Raw genomic sequence first — 16,314 nt, forward strand, 5'->3', positions numbered from 1 at the left:
CAATTACGATAGAATCCTAAAGATGTTGCGTTGCAAAACGTCTGGGCCGAGAAGTGCTATCTTTCGTCAACAAATTAAGGGGATGTAGCTCAGTGGTAGAGCGCATGCTTTGCATGTATGAGGTCCCGGGTTCAATCCCCGGCATCTCCACTTATGCATCCCTAAATGATGTCTGGGTACAGTCACAAGCCGTGTTTCAGAGTTTGTACGGAATTGTACAAATGAAACAGCCTGTGGAAAGGAGATTAGCACCATCAGAGGACAAGGCTTGTATTTTGTTGGCTCCTCTGTGGACTTACACAATTACGACAGAAGCCTAAAGGTGTTGCATGGCACAATGTCTAGGCTGGGAAGTGCTTTGGTGTTAACAAGTACTGAAGGGGATCTAGCTCAGTGGTAGAGCGCATGCTTCGCATGTATGAGGTCCCGGGTTCAATCCCCGGCATTTCCACTTATACATCCCTAAAGTAGGTCTGGGTACCGTCACAAGCCGTGGTCCAGAGTTTGTATAGAGTTACACAAATGAAACAGCCTGTGGAGTGGAGTTTAGCACCGGCAGAGGAAAAAGCTTGTATTTTGTTGGCTCCTCCGTGGACTTCCACAATTACGATAGAAGCCTAAAGGTGTTGCGTGGCACAATGTCTAGACTGGGAAGTGCTTTGGTTTTGACAAGCACTGAAGGGGATGTAGCTCAGTGGTAGAGCGCATGCTTTGCATGTATGAGGTCCCGGGTTCAATCCCCGGCATCTCCATTTATGCAGCATTAAAGGGACTTTAGGGATTGTCGCAAGCCTCGAGAAAGTTTGTGGAGAGGAAAGGAGCAGTGACAGAGGATCACACTTGTAGTTGTTGTTGACTTTGGCCCGGTTGATCCCTCTGTGGACCTCCGCAATTATGAACAAATCCCTCAAGTGCTAGCGTGGCACAACGTCTCGAATTGTAAGTGTCGTCTTTTGAAAGTGGATGAAGGGGATGTAGCTCAGTGGTAGAGCGCATGCTTCGCATGTATGAGGTCCCGGGTTCAATCCCCGGCATCTCCACTTATACATCCCTAAAGTAGGTCTGGGTACCGTCACAAGCCGTGGTCCAGAGTTTGTACAGAGTTACACAAATGAAACAGCCTGTGGAGTGGAGTTTAGCACCGGCAGAGGACAAGGCTTGTATTTTGTTGGCTCCTCTGTGGACTTCCACAATTACGATAGAATCCTAAAGATGTTGCGTTGCAAAACGTCTGGGCCGAGAAATGCTATCTTTCGTCAACAAAAGAAGGGGATGTAGCTCAGTGGTAGAGCGCATGCTTTGTATGTATGAGGCCCCGGGTTCAATCCCCGGCATCTCCACTTATGCATCCCTAAATGAGGTCTGGCACAATGAGGTGGCACAATGTCTAGACTGGGAAGTGCTTTGGTTTTGACAAGCACTGAAGGGGATGTAGCTCAGTGGTAGAGCGCATACTTTGCATGTATGAGGTCCCGGGTTCAATCCCCGGCATCTCCACTTATACATCCCTAAAGTAGGTACCGTCACAAGCCGTGGTACAGAGTTACACAAATGAAACAGCCTGTGGAGTGGAGTTTAGCACCGGCAGAGGAAAAAGCTTGTATTTTGTTGGCTCCTCCGTGGACTTCCACAATTACTATAGAAGCCTAAAGGTGTTGCGTGGCACAATGTCTAGACTGGGAAGTGCTTTGGTTTTGACAAGCACTGAAGGTGATGTAGCTCAGTGGTAGAGCGCATGCTTTGCATGTATGAGGTCCCGGGTTCAATCCCCGGCATCTCCATTTATGCAGCATTAAAGGGACTTTAGGGATTGTCGCAAGCCTCGAGAAAGTTTGTGGAGAGGAAAGGAGCAGTGACAGAGGATCAGACTTGTAGTTGTTGTTGACTTTGGCCCGGTTGATCCCTCTGTGGACCTCCGCAATTATGAACAAATCTCTCAAGTGCTAGCGTGGCACAACGTCTCGAATTGTAAGTGTCGTCTTTTGAAAGTGGATGAAGGGGATGTAGCTCAGTGGTAGAGCGCATGCTTCGCATGTATGAGGTCCCGGGTTCAATCCCCGGCATCTCCACTTATACATCCCTAAAGTAGGTCTGGGTACCATCACAAGCCGTGGTCCAGAGTTTGTACAGAGTTACACAAATGAAACAGCCTGTGGAGTGGAGTTTAGCACCGGCAGAGGACAAGGCTTGTATTTTGTTGGCTCCTCTGTGGACTTCCACAATTACGATAGAATCCTAAAGATGTTGCGTTGCAAAACGTCTGGGCCGAGAAGTGCTATCTTTAGTCAACAAATGAAGGGGATGTAGCTCAGTGGTAGAGCGCATGCTTTGCATGTATGAGGTCCCGGGTTCAATCCCCGGCATCTCCACTTATGCATCCCTAAATGATGTCTGGGTACAGTCACAAGCCGTGTTTCAGAGTTTGTACGGAATTGTACAAATGAAACAGCCTGTGGAAAGGAGATTAGCACCATCAGAGGACAAGGCTTGTATTTTGTTGGCTCCTCTGTGGACTTACACAATTACGACAGAAGCCTAAAGGTGTTGCGTGGCACAATGTCTAGGCTGGGAAGTGCTTTGGTGTTAACAAGTACTGAAGGGGATGTAGCTCAGTGGTAGAGCGCATGCTTCGCATGTATGAGGTCCCAGGTTCAATCCCCGGCATCTCCACTTATACATCCCTAAAGTAGGTCTGGGTACCGTCACAAGCCGTGGTCCAGAGTTTGTACAGCGTTACACAAATGAAACAGCCTGTGGAGTGGAGTTTAGCACCGGCAGAGGAAAAAGCTTGTATTCTGTTGGCTCCTCCGTGGACTTCCACAATTACGATAGAATCCTAAAGATGTTGCGTTGCAAAACGTCTGGGCCGAGAAATGCTATCTTTCGTCAACAAAAGAAGGGGATGTAGCTCAGTGGTAGAGCGCATGCTTTGTATGTATGAGGCCCCGGGTTCAATCCCCGGCATCTCCACTTATGCATCCCTAAATGAGGTCTGGCACAATGAGGTGGCACAATGTCTAGACTGGGAAGTGCTTTGGTTTTGACAAGCACTGAAGGGGATGTAGCTCAGTGGTAGAGCGCATACTTTGCATGTATGAGGTCCCGGGTTCAATCCCCGGCATCTCCACTTATACATCCCTAAAGTAGGTACCGTCACAAGCCGTGGTACAGAGTTACACAAATGAAACAGCCTGTGGAGTGGAGTTTAGCACCGGCAGAGGAAAAAGCTTGTATTTTGTTGGCTCCTCCGTGGACTTCCACAATTACTATAGAAGCCTAAAGGTGTTGCGTGGCACAATGTCTAGACTGGGAAGTGCTTTGGTTTTGACAAGCACTGAAGGTGATGTAGCTCAGTGGTAGAGCGCATGCTTTGCATGTATGAGGTCCCGGGTTCAATCCCCGGCATCTCCATTTATGCAGCATTAAAGGGACTTTAGGGATTGTCGCAAGCCTCGAGAAAGTTTGTGGAGAGGAAAGGAGCAGTGACAGAGGATCAGACTTGTAGTTGTTGTTGACTTTGGCCCGGTTGATCCCTCTGTGGACCTCCGCAATTATGAACAAATCTCTCAAGTGCTAGCGTGGCACAACGTCTCGAATTGTAAGTGTCGTCTTTTGAAAGTGGATGAAGGGGATGTAGCTCAGTGGTAGAGCGCATGCTTCGCATGTAGGAGGTCCCGGGTTCAATCCCCGGCATCTCCACTTATACATCCCTAAAGTAGGTCTGGGTACCATCACAAGCCGTGGTCCAGAGTTTGTACAGAGTTACACAAATGAAACAGCCTGTGGAGTGGAGTTTAGCACCGGCAGAGGACAAGGCTTGTATTTTGTTGGCTCCTCTGTGGACTTCCACAATTACGATAGAATCCTAAAGATGTTGCGTTGCAAAACGTCTGGGCCGAGAAGTGCTATCTTTAGTCAACAAATGAAGGGGATGTAGCTCAGTGGTAGAGCGCATGCTTTGCATGTATGAGGTCCCGGGTTCAATCCCCGGCATCTCCACTTATGCATCCCTAAATGATGTCTGGGTACAGTCACAAGCCGTGTTTCAGAGTTTGTACGGAATTGTACAAATGAAACAGCCTGTGGAAAGGAGATTAGCACCATCAGAGGACAAGGCTTGTATTTTGTTGGCTCCTCTGTGGACTTACACAATTACGACAGAAGCCTAAAGGTGTTGCGTGGCACAATGTCTAGGCTGGGAAGTGCTTTGGTGTTAACAAGTACTGAAGGGGATGTAGCTCAGTGGTAGAGCGCATGCTTCGCATGTATGAGGTCCCAGGTTCAATCCCCGGCATCTCCACTTATACATCCCTAAAGTAGGTCTGGGTACCGTCACAAGCCGTGGTCCAGAGTTTGTACAGCGTTACACAAATGAAACAGCCTGTGGAGTGGAGTTTAGCACCGGCAGAGGAAAAAGCTTGTATTCTGTTGGCTCCTCCGTGGACTTCCACAATTACGATAGAAGCCTAAAGGTGTTGCGTGGCACAATGTCTAGACTGGGAAGTGCTTTGGTTTTGACAAGCACTGAAGGGGATGTAGCTCAGTGGTAGAGCGCATGCTTTGCATGTATGAGGTCCCGGGTTCAATCCCCGGCATCTCCATTTATGCAGCATTAAAGGGACTTTAGGGATTGTCGCAAGCCTCGAGAAAGTTTGTGGAGAGGAAAGGAGCAGTGACAGAGGATCAGACTTGTAGTTGTTGTTGACTTTGGCCCGGTTGATCCCTCTGTGGACCTCCGCAATTATGAACAAATCCCTCAAGTGCTAGCGTGGCACAACGTCTCGAATTGTAAGTGTCGTCTTTTGAAAGTGGATGAAGGGGATGTAGCTCAGTGGTAGAGCGCATGCTTCGCATGTATGAGGTCCCGGGTTCAATCCCCGGCGTCTCCACTTATACATCCCTAAAGTAGGTCTGGGTACCGTCACAAGCCGTGGTCCAGAGTTTGTACAGAGTTACACAAATGAAACAGCCTGTGGAGTGGAGTTTAGCACCGGCAGAGGACAAGGCTTGTATTTTGTTGGCTCCTCTGTGGACTTCCACAATTACGATAGAATCCTAAAGATGTTGCGTTGCAAAACGTCTGGGCCGAGAAATGCTATCTTTCGTCAACAAAAGAAGGGGATGTAGCTCAGTGGTAGAGCGCATGCTTTGCATGTATGAGGCCCCGGGTTCAATCCCCGGCATCTCCACTTATGCATCCCTAAATGAGGTCTGGCACAATGAGGTGGCACAATGTCTAGACTGGGAAGTGCTTTGGTTTTGACAAGCACTGAAGGGGATGTAGCTCAGTGGTAGAGCGCATGCTTTGCATGTATGAGGTCCCGGGTTCAATCCCCGGCATCTCCACTTATACATCCCTAAAGTAGGTACCGTCACAAGCCGTGGTACAGAGTTACACAAATGAAACAGCCTGTGGAGTGGAGTTTAGCACCGGCAGAGGAAAAAGCTTGTATTTTGTTGGCTCCTCCGTGGACTTCCACAATTACTATAGAAGCCTAAAGGTGTTGCGTGGCACAATGTCTAGACTGGGAAGTGCTTTGGTTTTGACAAGCACTGAAGGGGATGTAGCTCAGTGGTAGAGCGCATGCTTTGCATGTATGAGGTCCCGGGTTCAATCCCCGGCATCTCCATTTATGCAGCATTAAAGGGACTTTAGGGATTGTCGCAAGCCTCGAGAAAGTTTGTGGAGAGGAAAGGAGCAGTGACAGAGGATCAGACTTGTAGTTGTTGTTGACTTTGGCCCGGTTGATCCCTCTGTGGACCTCCGCAATTATGAACAAATCCCTCAAGTGCTAGCGTGGCACAACGTCTCGAATTGTAAGTGTCGTCTTTTGAAAGTGGATGAAGGGGATGTAGCTCAGTGGTAGAGCGCATGCTTCGCATGTATGAGGTCCCGGGTTCAATCCCCGGCATCTCCACTTATACATCCCTAAAGTAGGTCTGGGTACCGTCACAAGCCGTGGTCCAGAGTTTGTACAGAGTTACACAAATGAAACAGCCTGTGGAGTGGAGTTTAGCACCGGCAGAGGACAAGGCTTGTATTTTGTTGGCTCCTCTGTGGACTTCCACAATTACGATAGAATCCTAAAGATGTTGCGTTGCAAAACGTCTGGGCCGAGAAGTGCTATCTTTCGTCAACAAATGAAGGGGATGTAGCTCAGTGGTAGAGCGCATGCTTTGCATGTATGAGGTCCCGGGTTCAATCCCCGGCATCTCCACTTATGCATCCCTAAATGATGTCTGGGTACAGTCACAAGCCGTGTTTCAGAGTTTGTACGGAATTGTACAAATGAAACAGCCTGTGGAAAGGAGATTAGCACCATCAGAGGACAAGGCTTGTATTTTGTTGGCTCCTCTGTGGACTTACACAATTACGACAGAAGCCTAAAGGTGTTGCATGGCACAATGTCTAGGCTGGGAAGTGCTTTGGTGTTAACAAGTACTGAAGGGGATGTAGCTCAGTGGTAGAGCGCATGCTTCGCATGTATGAGGTCCCAGGTTCAATCCCCGGCATCTCCACTTATACATCCCTAAAGTAGGTCTGGGTACCGTCACAAGCCGTGGTCCAGAGTTTGTACAGCGTTACACAAATGAAACAGCCTGTGGAGTGGAGTTTAGCACCGGCAGAGGAAAAAGCTTGTATTCTGTTGGCTCCTCCGTGGACTTCCACAATTACGATAGAAGCCTAAAGGTGTTGCGTGGCACAATGTCTAGACTGGGAAGTGCTTTGGTTTTGACAAGCACTGAAGGGGATGTAGCTCAGTGGTAGAGCGCATGCTTTGCATGTATGAGGTCCCGGGTTCAATCCCCGGCATCTCCATTTATGCAGCATTAAAGGGACTTTAGGGATTGTCGCAAGCCTCGAGAAAGTTTGTGGAGAGGAAAGGAGCAGTGACAGAGGATCAGGCTTGTAGTTGTTGTTGACTTTGGCCCGGTTGATTCCTCTGTGGACCTCCGCAATTATGAACAAATCCCTCAAGTGCTAGCGTGGCACAACGTCTCGAATTGTAAGTGTCGTCTTTTGAAAGTGGATGAAGGGGATGTAGCTCAGTGGTAGAGCGCATGCTTCGCATGTATGAGGTCCCGGGTTCAATCCCCGGCATCTCCACTTATACATCCCTAAAGTAGGTCTGGGTACCGTCACAAGCCGTGGTCCAGAGTTTGTACAGAGTTACACAAATGAAACAGCCTGTGGAGTGGAGTTTAGCACCGGCAGAGGACAAGGCTTGTATTTTGTTGGCTCCTCTGTGGACTTCCACAATTACGATAGAATCCTAAAGATGTTGCGTTGCAAAACGTCTGGGCCGAGAAGTGCTATCTTACGCCAACAAATGAAGGGGATGTAGCTCAGTGGTAGAGCGTATGCTTTGCATGTATGAGGTCCCGGGTTCAATCCCCGGCATCTCCACTTATACATCCCTAAATGATGTCTGGGTACAGTCACAAGCTGTGTTTCAGAGTTTGTACGGAATTGTACAAATGAAACAGCCTGTGGAAAGGAGATTAGCACCATCAGAGGACAAGGCTTGTATTTTGTTGGCTCCTCTGTGGACTTACACAATTACGACAGAAGCCTAAAGGTGTTGCATGGCACAATGTCTAGGCTGGGAAGTGCTTTGGTGTTAACAAGTACTCAAGGGGATCTAGCTCAGTGGTAGAGCGCATGCTTTGCATGTATGAGGTCCCGGGTTCAATCCCCAGCATCTCCACTTATACATCCCTAAAGTAGGTACCGTCACAAGCCGTGGTACAGAGTTACACAAATGAAACAGCCTGTGGAGTGGAGTTTAGCACCGGCAGAGGAAAAAGCTTGTATTTTGTTGGCTCCTCCGTGGACTTCCACAATTACGATAGAAGCCTAAAGGTGTTGCGTGGCACAATGTCTAGACTGGGAAGTGCTTTGGTTTTGACAAGCACTGAAGGGGATGTAGCTCAGTGGTAGAGCGCATGCTTTGCATGTATGAGGTCCCGGGTTCAATCCCCGGCATCTCCATTTATGCAGCATTAAAGGGACTTTAGGGATTGTCGCAAGCCTCGAGAAAGTTTGTGGAGAGGAAAGGAGCAGTGACAGAGGATCAGACTTGTAGTTGTTGTTGACTTTGGCCCGGTTGATCCCTCTGTGGACCTCCGCAATTATGAACAAATCCCTCAAGTGCTAGCGTGGCACAACGTCTCGAATTGTAAGTGTCGTCTTTTGAAAGTGGATGAAGGGGATGTAGCTCAGTGGTAGAGCGCATGCTTCGCATGTATGAGGTCCCGGGTTCAATCCCCGGCATCTCCACTTATACATCCCTAAAGTAGGTCTGGGTACCGTCACAAGCCGTGGTCCAGAGTTTGTACAGAGTTACATAAATGAAACAGCCTGTGGAGTGGAGTTTAGCACCGGCAGAGGACAAGGCTTGTATTTTGTTGGCTCCTCTGTGGACTTCCACAATTACGATAGAATCCTAAAGATGTTGCGTTGCAAAACGTCTGGGCCGAGAAATGCTATCTTTCGTCAACAAAAGAAGGGGATGTAGCTCAGTGGTAGAGCGCATGCTTTGCATGTATGAGGCCCCGGGTTCAATCCCCGGCATCTCCACTTATGCATCCCTAAATGAGGTCTGGCACAATGAGGTGGCACAATGTCTAGACTGGGAAGTGCTTTGGTTTTGACAAGCACTGAAGGGGATGTAGCTCAGTGGTAGAGCGCATGCTTTGCATGTATGAGGTCCCGGGTTCAATCCCCGGCATCTCCACTTATACATCCCTAAAGTAGGTACCGTCACAAGCCGTGGTACAGAGTTACACAAATGAAACAGCCTGTGGAGTGGAGTTTAGCACCGGCAGAGGAAAAAGCTTGTATTTTGTTGGCTCCTCCGTGGACTTCCACAATTACGATAGAAGCCTAAAGGTGTTGCGTGGCACAATGTCTAGACTGGGAAGTGCTTTGGTTTTGACAAGCACTGAAGGGGATGTAGCTCAGTGGTAGAGCGCATGCTTTGCATGTATGAGGTCCCGGGTTCAATCCCCGGCATCTCCATTTATGCAGCATTAAAGGGACTTTAGGGATTGTCGCAAGCCTCGAGAAAGTTTGTGGAGAGGAAAGGAGCAGTGACAGAGGATCAGACTTGTAGTTGTTGTTGACTTTGGCCCGGTTGATCCCTCTGTGGACCTCCGCAATTATGAACAAATCCCTCAAGTGCTAGCGTGGCACAACGTCTCGAATTGTAAGTGTCGTCTTTTGAAAGTGGATGAAGGGGATGTAGCTCAGTGGTAGAGCGCATGCTTCGCATGTATGAGGTCCCGGGTTCAATCCCCGGCATCTCCACTTATACATCCCTAAAGTAGGTCTGGGTACCGTCACAAGCCGTGGTCCAGAGTTTGTACAGAGTTACACAAATGAAACAGCCTGTGGAGTGGAGTTTAGCACCGGCAGAGGACAAGGCTTGTATTTTGTTGGCTCCTCTGTGGACTTCCACAATTACGATAGAATCCTAAAGATGTTGCGTTGCAAAACGTCTGGGCCGAGAAATGCTATCTTTCGTCAACAAAAGAAGGGGATGTAGCTCAGTGGTAGAGCGCATGCTTTGCATGTATGAGGCCCCGGGTTCAATCCCCGGCATCTCCACTTATGCATCCCTAAATGAGGTCTGGCACAATGAGGTGGCACAATGTCTAGACTGGGAAGTGCTTTGGTTTTGACAAGCACTGAAGGGGATGTAGCTCAGTGGTAGAGCGCATGCTTTGCATGTATGAGGTCCCGGGTTCAATCCCCGGCATCTCCACTTATACATCCCTAAAGTAGGTACCGTCACAAGCCGTGGTACAGAGTTACACAAATGAAACAGCCTGTGGAGTGGAGTTTAGCACCGGCAGAGGAAAAAGCTTGTATTTTGTTGGCTCCTCCGTGGACTTCCACAATTACTATAGAAGCCTAAAGGTGTTGCGTGGCACAATGTCTAGACTGGGAAGTGCTTTGGTTTTGACAAGCACTGAAGGGGATGTAGCTCAGTGGTAGAGCGCATGCTTTGCATGTATGAGGTCCCGGGTTCAATCCCCGGCATCTCCATTTATGCAGCATTAAAGGGACTTTAGGGATTGTCGCAAGCCTCGAGAAAGTTTGTGGAGAGGAAAGGAGCAGTGACAGAGGATCAGACTTGTAGTTGTTGTTGACTTTGGCCCGGTTGATCCCTCTGTGGACCTCCGCAATTATGAACAAATCCCTCAAGTGCTAGCGTGGCACAACGTCTCGAATTGTAAGTGTCGTCTTTTGAAAGTTTATGAAGGGGATGTAGCTCAGTGGTAGAGCGCATGCTTCGCATGTATGAGGTCCCGGGTTCAATCCCCGGCATCTCCACTTATACATCCCTAAAGTAGGTCTGGGTACCGTCACAAGCCGTGGTCCAGAGTTTGTACAGAGTTACACAAATGAAACAGCCTGTGGAGTGGAGTTTAGCACCGGCAGAGGACAAGGCTTGTATTTTGTTGGCTCCTCTGTGGACTTCCACAATTACGATAGAATCCTAAAGATGTTGCGTTGCAAAACGTCTGGGCCGAGAAGTGCTATCTTTCGTCAACAAATGAAGGGGATGTAGCTCAGTGGTAGAGCGCATGCTTTGCATGTATGAGGTCCCGGGTTCAATCCCCGGCATCTCCACTTATGCATCCCTAAATGATGTCTGGGTACAGTCACAAGCCGTGTTTCAGAGTTTGTACGGAATTGTACAAATGAAACAGCCTGTGGAAAGGAGATTAGCACCATCAGAGGACAAGGCTTGTATTTTGTTGGCTCCTCTGTGGACTTACACAATTACGACAGAAGCCTAAAGGTGTTGCATGGCACAATGTCTAGGCTGGGAAGTGCTTTGGTGTTAACAAGTACTGAAGGGGATCTAGCTCAGTGGTAGAGCGCATGCTTTGCATGTATGAGGTCCCGGGTTCAATCCCCGGCATCTCCATTTATGCAGCATTAAAGGGACTTTAGGGATTGTCGCAAGCCTCGAGAAAGTTTGTGGAGAGGAAAGGAGCAGTGACAGAGGATCAGACTTGTAGTTGTTGTTGACTTTGGCCCGGTTGATCCCTCTGTGGACCTCCGCAATTATGAACAAATCCCTCAAGTGCTAGCGTGGCACAACGTCTCGAATTGTAAGTGTCGTCTTTTGAAAGTGGATGGAGGGGATGTAGCTCAGTGGTAGAGCGCATGCTTCGCATGTATGAGGTCCCGGGTTCAATCCCCGGCATCTCCACTTATACATCCCTAAAGTAGGTCTGGGTACCGTCACAAGCCGTGGTCCAGAGTTTGTACAGAGTTACATAAATGAAACAGCCTGTGGAGTGGAGTTTAGCACCGGCAGAGGACAAGGCTTGTATTTTGTTGGCTCCTCTGTGGACTTCCACAATTACGATAGAATCCTAAAGATGTTGCGTTGCAAAACGTCTGGGCCGAGAAATGCTATCTTTCGTCAACAAAAGAAGGGGATGTAGCTCAGTGGTAGAGCGCATGCTTTGCATGTATGAGGCCCCGGGTTCAATCCCCGGCATCTCCACTTATGCATCCCTAAATGAGGTCTGGCACAATGAGGTGGCACAATGTCTAGACTGGGAAGTGCTTTGGTTTTGACAAGCACTGAAGGGGATGTAGCTCAGTGGTAGAGCGCATGCTTTGCATGTATGAGGTCCCGGGTTCAATCCCCGGCATCTCCACTTATACATCCCTAAATGATGTCTGGGTACAGTCACAAGCCGTGTTTCAGAGTTTGTACGGAATTGTACAAATGAAACAGCCTGTGGAAAGGAGATTAGCACCATCAGAGGACAAGGCTTGTATTTTGTTGGCTCCTCTGTGGACTTACACAATTACGACAGAAGCCTAAAGGTGTTGCATGGCACAATGTCTAGGCTGGGAAGTGCTTTGGTGTTAACAAGTACTGAAGGGGATCTAGCTCAGTGGTAGAGCGCATGCTTTGCATGTATGAGGTCCCGGGTTCAATCCCCAGCATCTCCACTTATACATCCCTAAAGTAGGTACCGTCACAAGCCGTGGTACAGAGTTACACAAATGAAACAGCCTGTGGAGTGGAGTTTAGCACCGGCAGAGGAAAAAGCTTGTATTTTGTTGGCTCCTCCGTGGACTTCCACAATTACGATAGAAGCCTAAAGGTGTTGCGTGGCACAATGTCTAGACTGGGAAGTGCTTTGGTTTTGACAAGCACTGAAGGGGATGTAGCTCAGTGGTAGAGCGCATGCTTTGCATGTATGAGGTCCCGGGTTCAATCCCCGGCATCTCCATTTATGCAGCATTAAAGGGACTTTAGGGATTGTCGCAAGCCTCGAGAAAGTTTGTGGAGAGGAAAGGAGCAGTGACAGAGGATCAGACTTGTAGTTGTTGTTGACTTTGGCCCGGTTGATCCCTCTGTGGACCTCCGCAATTATGAACAAATCCCTCAAGTGCTAGCGTGGCACAACGTCTCGAATTGTAAGTGTCGTCTTTTGAAAGTGGATGAAGGGGATGTAGCTCAGTGGTAGAGCGCATGCTTCGCATGTATGAGGTCCCGGGTTCAATCCCCGGCATCTCCACTTATACATCCCTAAAGTAGGTCTGGGTACCGTCACAAGCCGTGGTCCAGAGTTTGTACAGAGTTACATAAATGAAACAGCCTGTGGAGTGGAGTTTAGCACCGGCAGAGGACAAGGCTTGTATTTTGTTGGCTCCTCTGTGGACTTCCACAATTACGATAGAATCCTAAAGATGTTGCGTTGCAAAACGTCTGGGCCGAGAAATGCTATCTTTCGTCAACAAAAGAAGGGGATGTAGCTCAGTGGTAGAGCGCATGCTTTGCATGTATGAGGCCCCGGGTTCAATCCCCGGCATCTCCACTTATGCATCCCTAAATGAGGTCTGGCACAATGAGGTGGCACAATGTCTAGACTGGGAAGTGCTTTGGTTTTGACAAGCACTGAAGGGGATGTAGCTCAGTGGTAGAGCGCATGCTTTGCATGTATGAGGTCCCGGGTTCAATCCCCGGCATCTCCACTTATACATCCCTAAAGTAGGTACCGTCACAAGCCGTGGTACAGAGTTACACAAATGAAACAGCCTGTGGAGTGGAGTTTAGCACCGGCAGAGGAAAAAGCTTGTATTTTGTTGGCTCCTCCGTGGACTTCCACAATTACGATAGAAGCCTAAAGGTGTTGCGTGGCACAATGTCTAGACTGGGAAGTGCTTTGGTTTTGACAAGCACTGAAGGGGATGTAGCTCAGTGGTAGAGCGCATGCTTTGCATGTATGAGGTCCCGGGTTCAATCCCCGGCATCTCCATTTATGCAGCATTAAAGGGACTTTAGGGATTGTCGCAAGCCTCGAGAAAGTTTGTGGAGAGGAAAGGAGCAGTGACAGAGGATCAGACTTGTAGTTGTTGTTGACTTTGGCCCGGTTGATCCCTCTGTGGACCTCCGCAATTATGAACAAATCCCTCAAGTGCTAGCGTGGCACAACGTCTCGAATTGTAAGTGTCGTCTTTTGAAAGTGGATGAAGGGGATGTAGCTCAGTGGTAGAGCGCATGCTTCGCATGTATGAGGTCCCGGGTTCAATCCCCGGCATCTCCACTTATACATCCCTAAAGTAGGTCTGGGTACCGTCACAAGCCGTGGTCCAGAGTTTGTACAGAGTTACACAAATGAAACAGCCTGTGGAGTGGAGTTTAGCACCGGCAGAGGACAAGGCTTGTATTTTGTTGGCTCCTCTGTGGACTTCCACAATTACGATAGAATCCTAAAGATGTTGCGTTGCAAAACGTCTGGGCCGAGAAGTGCTATCTTTCGTCAACAAATGAAGGGGATGTAGCTCAGTGGTAGAGCGCATGCTTTGCATGTATGAGGTCCCGGGTTCAATCCCCGGCATCTCCACTTATGCATCCCTAAATGATGTCTGGGTACAGTCACAAGCCGTGTTTCAGAGTTTGTACGGAATTGTACAAATGAAACAGCCTGTGGAAAGGAGATTAGCACCATCAGAGGACAAGGCTTGTATTTTGTTGGCTCCTCTGTGGACTTACACAATTACGACAGAAGCCTAAAGGTGTTGCATGGCACAATGTCTAGGCTGGGAAGTGCTTTGGTGTTAACAAGTACTGAAGGGGATGTAGCTCAGTGGTAGAGCGCATGCTTCGCATGTATGAGGTCCCGGGTTCAATCCCCGGCATCTCCACTTATACATCCCTAAAGTAGGTACCGTCACAAGCCGTGGTACAGAGTTACACAAATGAAACAGCCTGTGGAGTGGAGTTTAGCACCGGCAGAGGAAAAAGCTTGTATTCTGTTGGCTCCTCCGTGGACTTCCACAATTACGATAGAAGCCTAAAGGTGTTGCGTGGCACAATGTCTAGACTGGGAAGTGCTTTGGTTTTGACAAGCACTGAAGGGGATGTAGCTCAGTGGTAGAGCGCATGCTTTGCATGTATGAGGTCCCGGGTTCAATCCCCGGCATCTCCATTTATGCAGCATTAAAGGGACTTTAGGGATTGTCGCAAGCCTCGAGAAAGTTTGTGGAGAGGAAAGGAGCAGTGACAGAGGATCAGACTTGTAGTTGTTGTTGACTTTGGCCCGGTTGATCCCTCTGTGGACCTCCGCAATTATGAACAAATCCCTCAAGTGCTAGCGTGGCACAACGTCTCGAATTGTAAGTGTCGTCTTTTGAAAGTGGATGAAGGGGATGTAGCTCAGTGGTAGAGCGCATGCTTCGCATGTATGAGGTCCCGGGTTCAATCCCCGGCATCTCCACTTATACATCCCTAAAGTAGGTCTGGGTACCGTCACAAGCCGTGGTCCAGAGTTTGTACAGAGTTACACAAATGAAACAGCCTGTGGAGTGGAGTTTAGCACCGGCAGAGGACAAGGCTTGTATTTTGTTGGCTCCTCTGTGGACTTACACAATTACGATAGAATCCTAAAGATGTTGCGTTGCAAAACGTCTGGGCCGAGAAATGCTATCTTTCGTCAACAAATGAAGGGGATGTAGCTCAGTGGTAGAGCGCATGCTTTGCATGTATGAGGCCCCGGGTTCAATCCCCGGCATCTCCACTTATGCATCCCTAAATGAGGTCTGGCACAATGAGGTGGCACAATGTCTAGACTGGGAAGTGCTTTGGTTTTGACAAGCACTGAAGGGGATGTAGCTCAGTGGTAGAGCGCATGCTTTGCATGTATGAGGTCCCGGGTTCAATCCCCGGCATCTCCATTTATGCAGCATTAAAGGGACTTTAGGGATTGTCGCAAGCCTCGAGAAAGTTTGTGGAGAGGAAAGGAGCAGTGACAGAGGATCAGACTTGTAGTTGTTGTTGACTTTGGCCCGGTTGATTCCTCTGTGGATCTCCGCAATTATGAACAAATCCCTCAAGTGCTAGCGTGGCACAACGTCCCGAATTGTAAGTGTCGTCTTTTGAAAGTGGATGAAGGGGATGTAGCTCAGTGGTAGAGCGCATGCTTCGCATGTATGAGGTCCCGGGTTCAATCCCCGGCATCTCCACTTATACATCCCTAAAGTAGGTCTGGGTACCGTCACAAGCCGTGGTCCAGAGTTTGTACAGAGTTACACAAATGAAACAGCCTGTGGAGTGGAGTTTAGCACCGGCAGAGGACAAGGCTTGTATTTTGTTGGCTCCTCTGTGGACTTCCACAATTACGATAGAATCCTAAAGATGTTGCGTTGCAAAACGTCTGGGCCGAGAAGTGCTATCTTTCGTCAACAAATGAAGGGGATGTAGCTCAGTGGTAGAGCGCATGCTTTGCATGTATGAGGTCCCGGGTTCAATCCCCGGCATCTCCACTTATGCATCCCTAAATGATGTCTGGGTACAGTCACAAGCCGTGTTTCAGAGTTTGTACGGAATTGTACAAATGAAACAGCCTGTGGAAAGGAGATTAGCACCATCAGAGGACAAGGCTTGTATTTTGTTGGCTCCTCTGTGGACTTACACAATTACGACAGAAGCCTAAAGGTGTTGCATGGCACAATGTCTAGGCTGGGAAGTGCTTTGGTGTTAACAAGTACTGAAGGGGATGTAGCTCAGTGGTAGAGAGCATGCTTGGCATGTATGAGGTCCCGGGTTCAATCCCCGGCATCTCCACTTATACATCCCTAAAGTAGGTCTGGGTACCGTCACAAGCCGTGGTCCAGAGTTTGTACAGAGTTACACAAATGAAACAGCCTGTGGAGTGGAGTTTAGCACCGGCAGAGGACAAGGCTTGTATTTTGTTGGCTCCTCTGTGGACTTACACAATTACGATAGAATCCTAAAGATGTTGCGTTGCAAAACGTCTGGGCCGAGAAATGCT

General features: G+C 48.7%; 59 non-coding genes across 59 annotated transcripts; all 59 read left to right on the top strand.

Moving 5' to 3' along the window:
* The first annotated feature begins 78 nt into the window (after positions 1 to 78).
* trnaa-ugc lies at positions 79 to 150 on the top strand. Its single transcript has one exon. It is a non-coding gene; the product is annotated as a tRNA-Ala (tRNA).
* A 229-nt stretch (positions 151 to 379) lies between these two features.
* Positions 380 to 451, top strand: trnaa-cgc. Its single transcript has one exon. It is a non-coding gene; the product is annotated as a tRNA-Ala (tRNA).
* A 229-nt stretch (positions 452 to 680) lies between these two features.
* Positions 681 to 752, top strand: trnaa-ugc. The gene has a single exon. It is a non-coding gene; the product is annotated as a tRNA-Ala (tRNA).
* A 216-nt stretch (positions 753 to 968) lies between these two features.
* On the top strand, positions 969 to 1,040 carry trnaa-cgc. The gene has a single exon. It is a non-coding gene; the product is annotated as a tRNA-Ala (tRNA).
* Positions 1,041 to 1,268: 228 nt separating this feature from the next.
* trnat-ugu lies at positions 1,269 to 1,340 on the top strand. Its single transcript has one exon. It is a non-coding gene; the product is annotated as a tRNA-Thr (tRNA).
* An 85-nt stretch (positions 1,341 to 1,425) lies between these two features.
* trnaa-ugc lies at positions 1,426 to 1,497 on the top strand. The gene has a single exon. It is a non-coding gene; the product is annotated as a tRNA-Ala (tRNA).
* Positions 1,498 to 1,709: 212 nt separating this feature from the next.
* trnaa-ugc lies at positions 1,710 to 1,781 on the top strand. The gene has a single exon. It is a non-coding gene; the product is annotated as a tRNA-Ala (tRNA).
* A 216-nt stretch (positions 1,782 to 1,997) lies between these two features.
* trnaa-cgc lies at positions 1,998 to 2,069 on the top strand. The gene has a single exon. It is a non-coding gene; the product is annotated as a tRNA-Ala (tRNA).
* Positions 2,070 to 2,297: 228 nt separating this feature from the next.
* On the top strand, positions 2,298 to 2,369 carry trnaa-ugc. Its single transcript has one exon. It is a non-coding gene; the product is annotated as a tRNA-Ala (tRNA).
* Positions 2,370 to 2,598: 229 nt separating this feature from the next.
* trnaa-cgc lies at positions 2,599 to 2,670 on the top strand. The gene has a single exon. It is a non-coding gene; the product is annotated as a tRNA-Ala (tRNA).
* Positions 2,671 to 2,898: 228 nt separating this feature from the next.
* Positions 2,899 to 2,970, top strand: trnat-ugu. The gene has a single exon. It is a non-coding gene; the product is annotated as a tRNA-Thr (tRNA).
* An 85-nt stretch (positions 2,971 to 3,055) lies between these two features.
* On the top strand, positions 3,056 to 3,127 carry trnaa-ugc. Its single transcript has one exon. It is a non-coding gene; the product is annotated as a tRNA-Ala (tRNA).
* Positions 3,128 to 3,339: 212 nt separating this feature from the next.
* trnaa-ugc lies at positions 3,340 to 3,411 on the top strand. Its single transcript has one exon. It is a non-coding gene; the product is annotated as a tRNA-Ala (tRNA).
* A 216-nt stretch (positions 3,412 to 3,627) lies between these two features.
* Positions 3,628 to 3,699, top strand: trnaa-cgc. The gene has a single exon. It is a non-coding gene; the product is annotated as a tRNA-Ala (tRNA).
* A 228-nt stretch (positions 3,700 to 3,927) lies between these two features.
* trnaa-ugc lies at positions 3,928 to 3,999 on the top strand. The gene has a single exon. It is a non-coding gene; the product is annotated as a tRNA-Ala (tRNA).
* A 229-nt stretch (positions 4,000 to 4,228) lies between these two features.
* On the top strand, positions 4,229 to 4,300 carry trnaa-cgc. Its single transcript has one exon. It is a non-coding gene; the product is annotated as a tRNA-Ala (tRNA).
* A 229-nt stretch (positions 4,301 to 4,529) lies between these two features.
* trnaa-ugc lies at positions 4,530 to 4,601 on the top strand. Its single transcript has one exon. It is a non-coding gene; the product is annotated as a tRNA-Ala (tRNA).
* A 216-nt stretch (positions 4,602 to 4,817) lies between these two features.
* trnaa-cgc lies at positions 4,818 to 4,889 on the top strand. The gene has a single exon. It is a non-coding gene; the product is annotated as a tRNA-Ala (tRNA).
* A 228-nt stretch (positions 4,890 to 5,117) lies between these two features.
* trnaa-ugc lies at positions 5,118 to 5,189 on the top strand. The gene has a single exon. It is a non-coding gene; the product is annotated as a tRNA-Ala (tRNA).
* An 85-nt stretch (positions 5,190 to 5,274) lies between these two features.
* trnaa-ugc lies at positions 5,275 to 5,346 on the top strand. The gene has a single exon. It is a non-coding gene; the product is annotated as a tRNA-Ala (tRNA).
* Positions 5,347 to 5,558: 212 nt separating this feature from the next.
* trnaa-ugc lies at positions 5,559 to 5,630 on the top strand. The gene has a single exon. It is a non-coding gene; the product is annotated as a tRNA-Ala (tRNA).
* A 216-nt stretch (positions 5,631 to 5,846) lies between these two features.
* On the top strand, positions 5,847 to 5,918 carry trnaa-cgc. Its single transcript has one exon. It is a non-coding gene; the product is annotated as a tRNA-Ala (tRNA).
* A 228-nt stretch (positions 5,919 to 6,146) lies between these two features.
* trnaa-ugc lies at positions 6,147 to 6,218 on the top strand. The gene has a single exon. It is a non-coding gene; the product is annotated as a tRNA-Ala (tRNA).
* A 229-nt stretch (positions 6,219 to 6,447) lies between these two features.
* Positions 6,448 to 6,519, top strand: trnaa-cgc. Its single transcript has one exon. It is a non-coding gene; the product is annotated as a tRNA-Ala (tRNA).
* Positions 6,520 to 6,748: 229 nt separating this feature from the next.
* trnaa-ugc lies at positions 6,749 to 6,820 on the top strand. Its single transcript has one exon. It is a non-coding gene; the product is annotated as a tRNA-Ala (tRNA).
* A 216-nt stretch (positions 6,821 to 7,036) lies between these two features.
* Positions 7,037 to 7,108, top strand: trnaa-cgc. Its single transcript has one exon. It is a non-coding gene; the product is annotated as a tRNA-Ala (tRNA).
* Positions 7,109 to 7,336: 228 nt separating this feature from the next.
* Positions 7,337 to 7,408, top strand: trnaa-ugc. Its single transcript has one exon. It is a non-coding gene; the product is annotated as a tRNA-Ala (tRNA).
* Positions 7,409 to 7,637: 229 nt separating this feature from the next.
* trnaa-ugc lies at positions 7,638 to 7,709 on the top strand. The gene has a single exon. It is a non-coding gene; the product is annotated as a tRNA-Ala (tRNA).
* Positions 7,710 to 7,921: 212 nt separating this feature from the next.
* trnaa-ugc lies at positions 7,922 to 7,993 on the top strand. Its single transcript has one exon. It is a non-coding gene; the product is annotated as a tRNA-Ala (tRNA).
* A 216-nt stretch (positions 7,994 to 8,209) lies between these two features.
* On the top strand, positions 8,210 to 8,281 carry trnaa-cgc. The gene has a single exon. It is a non-coding gene; the product is annotated as a tRNA-Ala (tRNA).
* A 228-nt stretch (positions 8,282 to 8,509) lies between these two features.
* Positions 8,510 to 8,581, top strand: trnaa-ugc. Its single transcript has one exon. It is a non-coding gene; the product is annotated as a tRNA-Ala (tRNA).
* An 85-nt stretch (positions 8,582 to 8,666) lies between these two features.
* Positions 8,667 to 8,738, top strand: trnaa-ugc. The gene has a single exon. It is a non-coding gene; the product is annotated as a tRNA-Ala (tRNA).
* A 212-nt stretch (positions 8,739 to 8,950) lies between these two features.
* On the top strand, positions 8,951 to 9,022 carry trnaa-ugc. Its single transcript has one exon. It is a non-coding gene; the product is annotated as a tRNA-Ala (tRNA).
* A 216-nt stretch (positions 9,023 to 9,238) lies between these two features.
* On the top strand, positions 9,239 to 9,310 carry trnaa-cgc. Its single transcript has one exon. It is a non-coding gene; the product is annotated as a tRNA-Ala (tRNA).
* Positions 9,311 to 9,538: 228 nt separating this feature from the next.
* On the top strand, positions 9,539 to 9,610 carry trnaa-ugc. The gene has a single exon. It is a non-coding gene; the product is annotated as a tRNA-Ala (tRNA).
* Positions 9,611 to 9,695: 85 nt separating this feature from the next.
* On the top strand, positions 9,696 to 9,767 carry trnaa-ugc. The gene has a single exon. It is a non-coding gene; the product is annotated as a tRNA-Ala (tRNA).
* A 212-nt stretch (positions 9,768 to 9,979) lies between these two features.
* On the top strand, positions 9,980 to 10,051 carry trnaa-ugc. The gene has a single exon. It is a non-coding gene; the product is annotated as a tRNA-Ala (tRNA).
* A 216-nt stretch (positions 10,052 to 10,267) lies between these two features.
* trnaa-cgc lies at positions 10,268 to 10,339 on the top strand. Its single transcript has one exon. It is a non-coding gene; the product is annotated as a tRNA-Ala (tRNA).
* Positions 10,340 to 10,567: 228 nt separating this feature from the next.
* trnaa-ugc lies at positions 10,568 to 10,639 on the top strand. Its single transcript has one exon. It is a non-coding gene; the product is annotated as a tRNA-Ala (tRNA).
* Positions 10,640 to 10,868: 229 nt separating this feature from the next.
* Positions 10,869 to 10,940, top strand: trnaa-ugc. The gene has a single exon. It is a non-coding gene; the product is annotated as a tRNA-Ala (tRNA).
* A 216-nt stretch (positions 10,941 to 11,156) lies between these two features.
* On the top strand, positions 11,157 to 11,228 carry trnaa-cgc. The gene has a single exon. It is a non-coding gene; the product is annotated as a tRNA-Ala (tRNA).
* Positions 11,229 to 11,456: 228 nt separating this feature from the next.
* Positions 11,457 to 11,528, top strand: trnaa-ugc. Its single transcript has one exon. It is a non-coding gene; the product is annotated as a tRNA-Ala (tRNA).
* An 85-nt stretch (positions 11,529 to 11,613) lies between these two features.
* Positions 11,614 to 11,685, top strand: trnaa-ugc. The gene has a single exon. It is a non-coding gene; the product is annotated as a tRNA-Ala (tRNA).
* Positions 11,686 to 11,914: 229 nt separating this feature from the next.
* trnaa-ugc lies at positions 11,915 to 11,986 on the top strand. The gene has a single exon. It is a non-coding gene; the product is annotated as a tRNA-Ala (tRNA).
* A 212-nt stretch (positions 11,987 to 12,198) lies between these two features.
* trnaa-ugc lies at positions 12,199 to 12,270 on the top strand. Its single transcript has one exon. It is a non-coding gene; the product is annotated as a tRNA-Ala (tRNA).
* Positions 12,271 to 12,486: 216 nt separating this feature from the next.
* Positions 12,487 to 12,558, top strand: trnaa-cgc. Its single transcript has one exon. It is a non-coding gene; the product is annotated as a tRNA-Ala (tRNA).
* A 228-nt stretch (positions 12,559 to 12,786) lies between these two features.
* trnaa-ugc lies at positions 12,787 to 12,858 on the top strand. The gene has a single exon. It is a non-coding gene; the product is annotated as a tRNA-Ala (tRNA).
* Positions 12,859 to 12,943: 85 nt separating this feature from the next.
* trnaa-ugc lies at positions 12,944 to 13,015 on the top strand. Its single transcript has one exon. It is a non-coding gene; the product is annotated as a tRNA-Ala (tRNA).
* Positions 13,016 to 13,227: 212 nt separating this feature from the next.
* Positions 13,228 to 13,299, top strand: trnaa-ugc. The gene has a single exon. It is a non-coding gene; the product is annotated as a tRNA-Ala (tRNA).
* A 216-nt stretch (positions 13,300 to 13,515) lies between these two features.
* trnaa-cgc lies at positions 13,516 to 13,587 on the top strand. The gene has a single exon. It is a non-coding gene; the product is annotated as a tRNA-Ala (tRNA).
* A 228-nt stretch (positions 13,588 to 13,815) lies between these two features.
* trnaa-ugc lies at positions 13,816 to 13,887 on the top strand. The gene has a single exon. It is a non-coding gene; the product is annotated as a tRNA-Ala (tRNA).
* Positions 13,888 to 14,116: 229 nt separating this feature from the next.
* trnaa-cgc lies at positions 14,117 to 14,188 on the top strand. The gene has a single exon. It is a non-coding gene; the product is annotated as a tRNA-Ala (tRNA).
* A 212-nt stretch (positions 14,189 to 14,400) lies between these two features.
* On the top strand, positions 14,401 to 14,472 carry trnaa-ugc. The gene has a single exon. It is a non-coding gene; the product is annotated as a tRNA-Ala (tRNA).
* Positions 14,473 to 14,688: 216 nt separating this feature from the next.
* Positions 14,689 to 14,760, top strand: trnaa-cgc. The gene has a single exon. It is a non-coding gene; the product is annotated as a tRNA-Ala (tRNA).
* Positions 14,761 to 14,988: 228 nt separating this feature from the next.
* trnaa-ugc lies at positions 14,989 to 15,060 on the top strand. Its single transcript has one exon. It is a non-coding gene; the product is annotated as a tRNA-Ala (tRNA).
* An 85-nt stretch (positions 15,061 to 15,145) lies between these two features.
* On the top strand, positions 15,146 to 15,217 carry trnaa-ugc. Its single transcript has one exon. It is a non-coding gene; the product is annotated as a tRNA-Ala (tRNA).
* A 216-nt stretch (positions 15,218 to 15,433) lies between these two features.
* trnaa-cgc lies at positions 15,434 to 15,505 on the top strand. Its single transcript has one exon. It is a non-coding gene; the product is annotated as a tRNA-Ala (tRNA).
* Positions 15,506 to 15,733: 228 nt separating this feature from the next.
* Positions 15,734 to 15,805, top strand: trnaa-ugc. The gene has a single exon. It is a non-coding gene; the product is annotated as a tRNA-Ala (tRNA).
* Positions 15,806 to 16,034: 229 nt separating this feature from the next.
* trnaa-ggc lies at positions 16,035 to 16,106 on the top strand. The gene has a single exon. It is a non-coding gene; the product is annotated as a tRNA-Ala (tRNA).
* Positions 16,107 to 16,314: the final 208 nt, after the last annotated feature.

This window comes from Alosa sapidissima, chromosome 23 (assembly GCF_018492685.1).
Source record: "Alosa sapidissima isolate fAloSap1 chromosome 23, fAloSap1.pri, whole genome shotgun sequence".
Classification (NCBI taxonomy): domain Eukaryota; kingdom Metazoa; phylum Chordata; class Actinopteri; order Clupeiformes; family Clupeidae; genus Alosa; species Alosa sapidissima.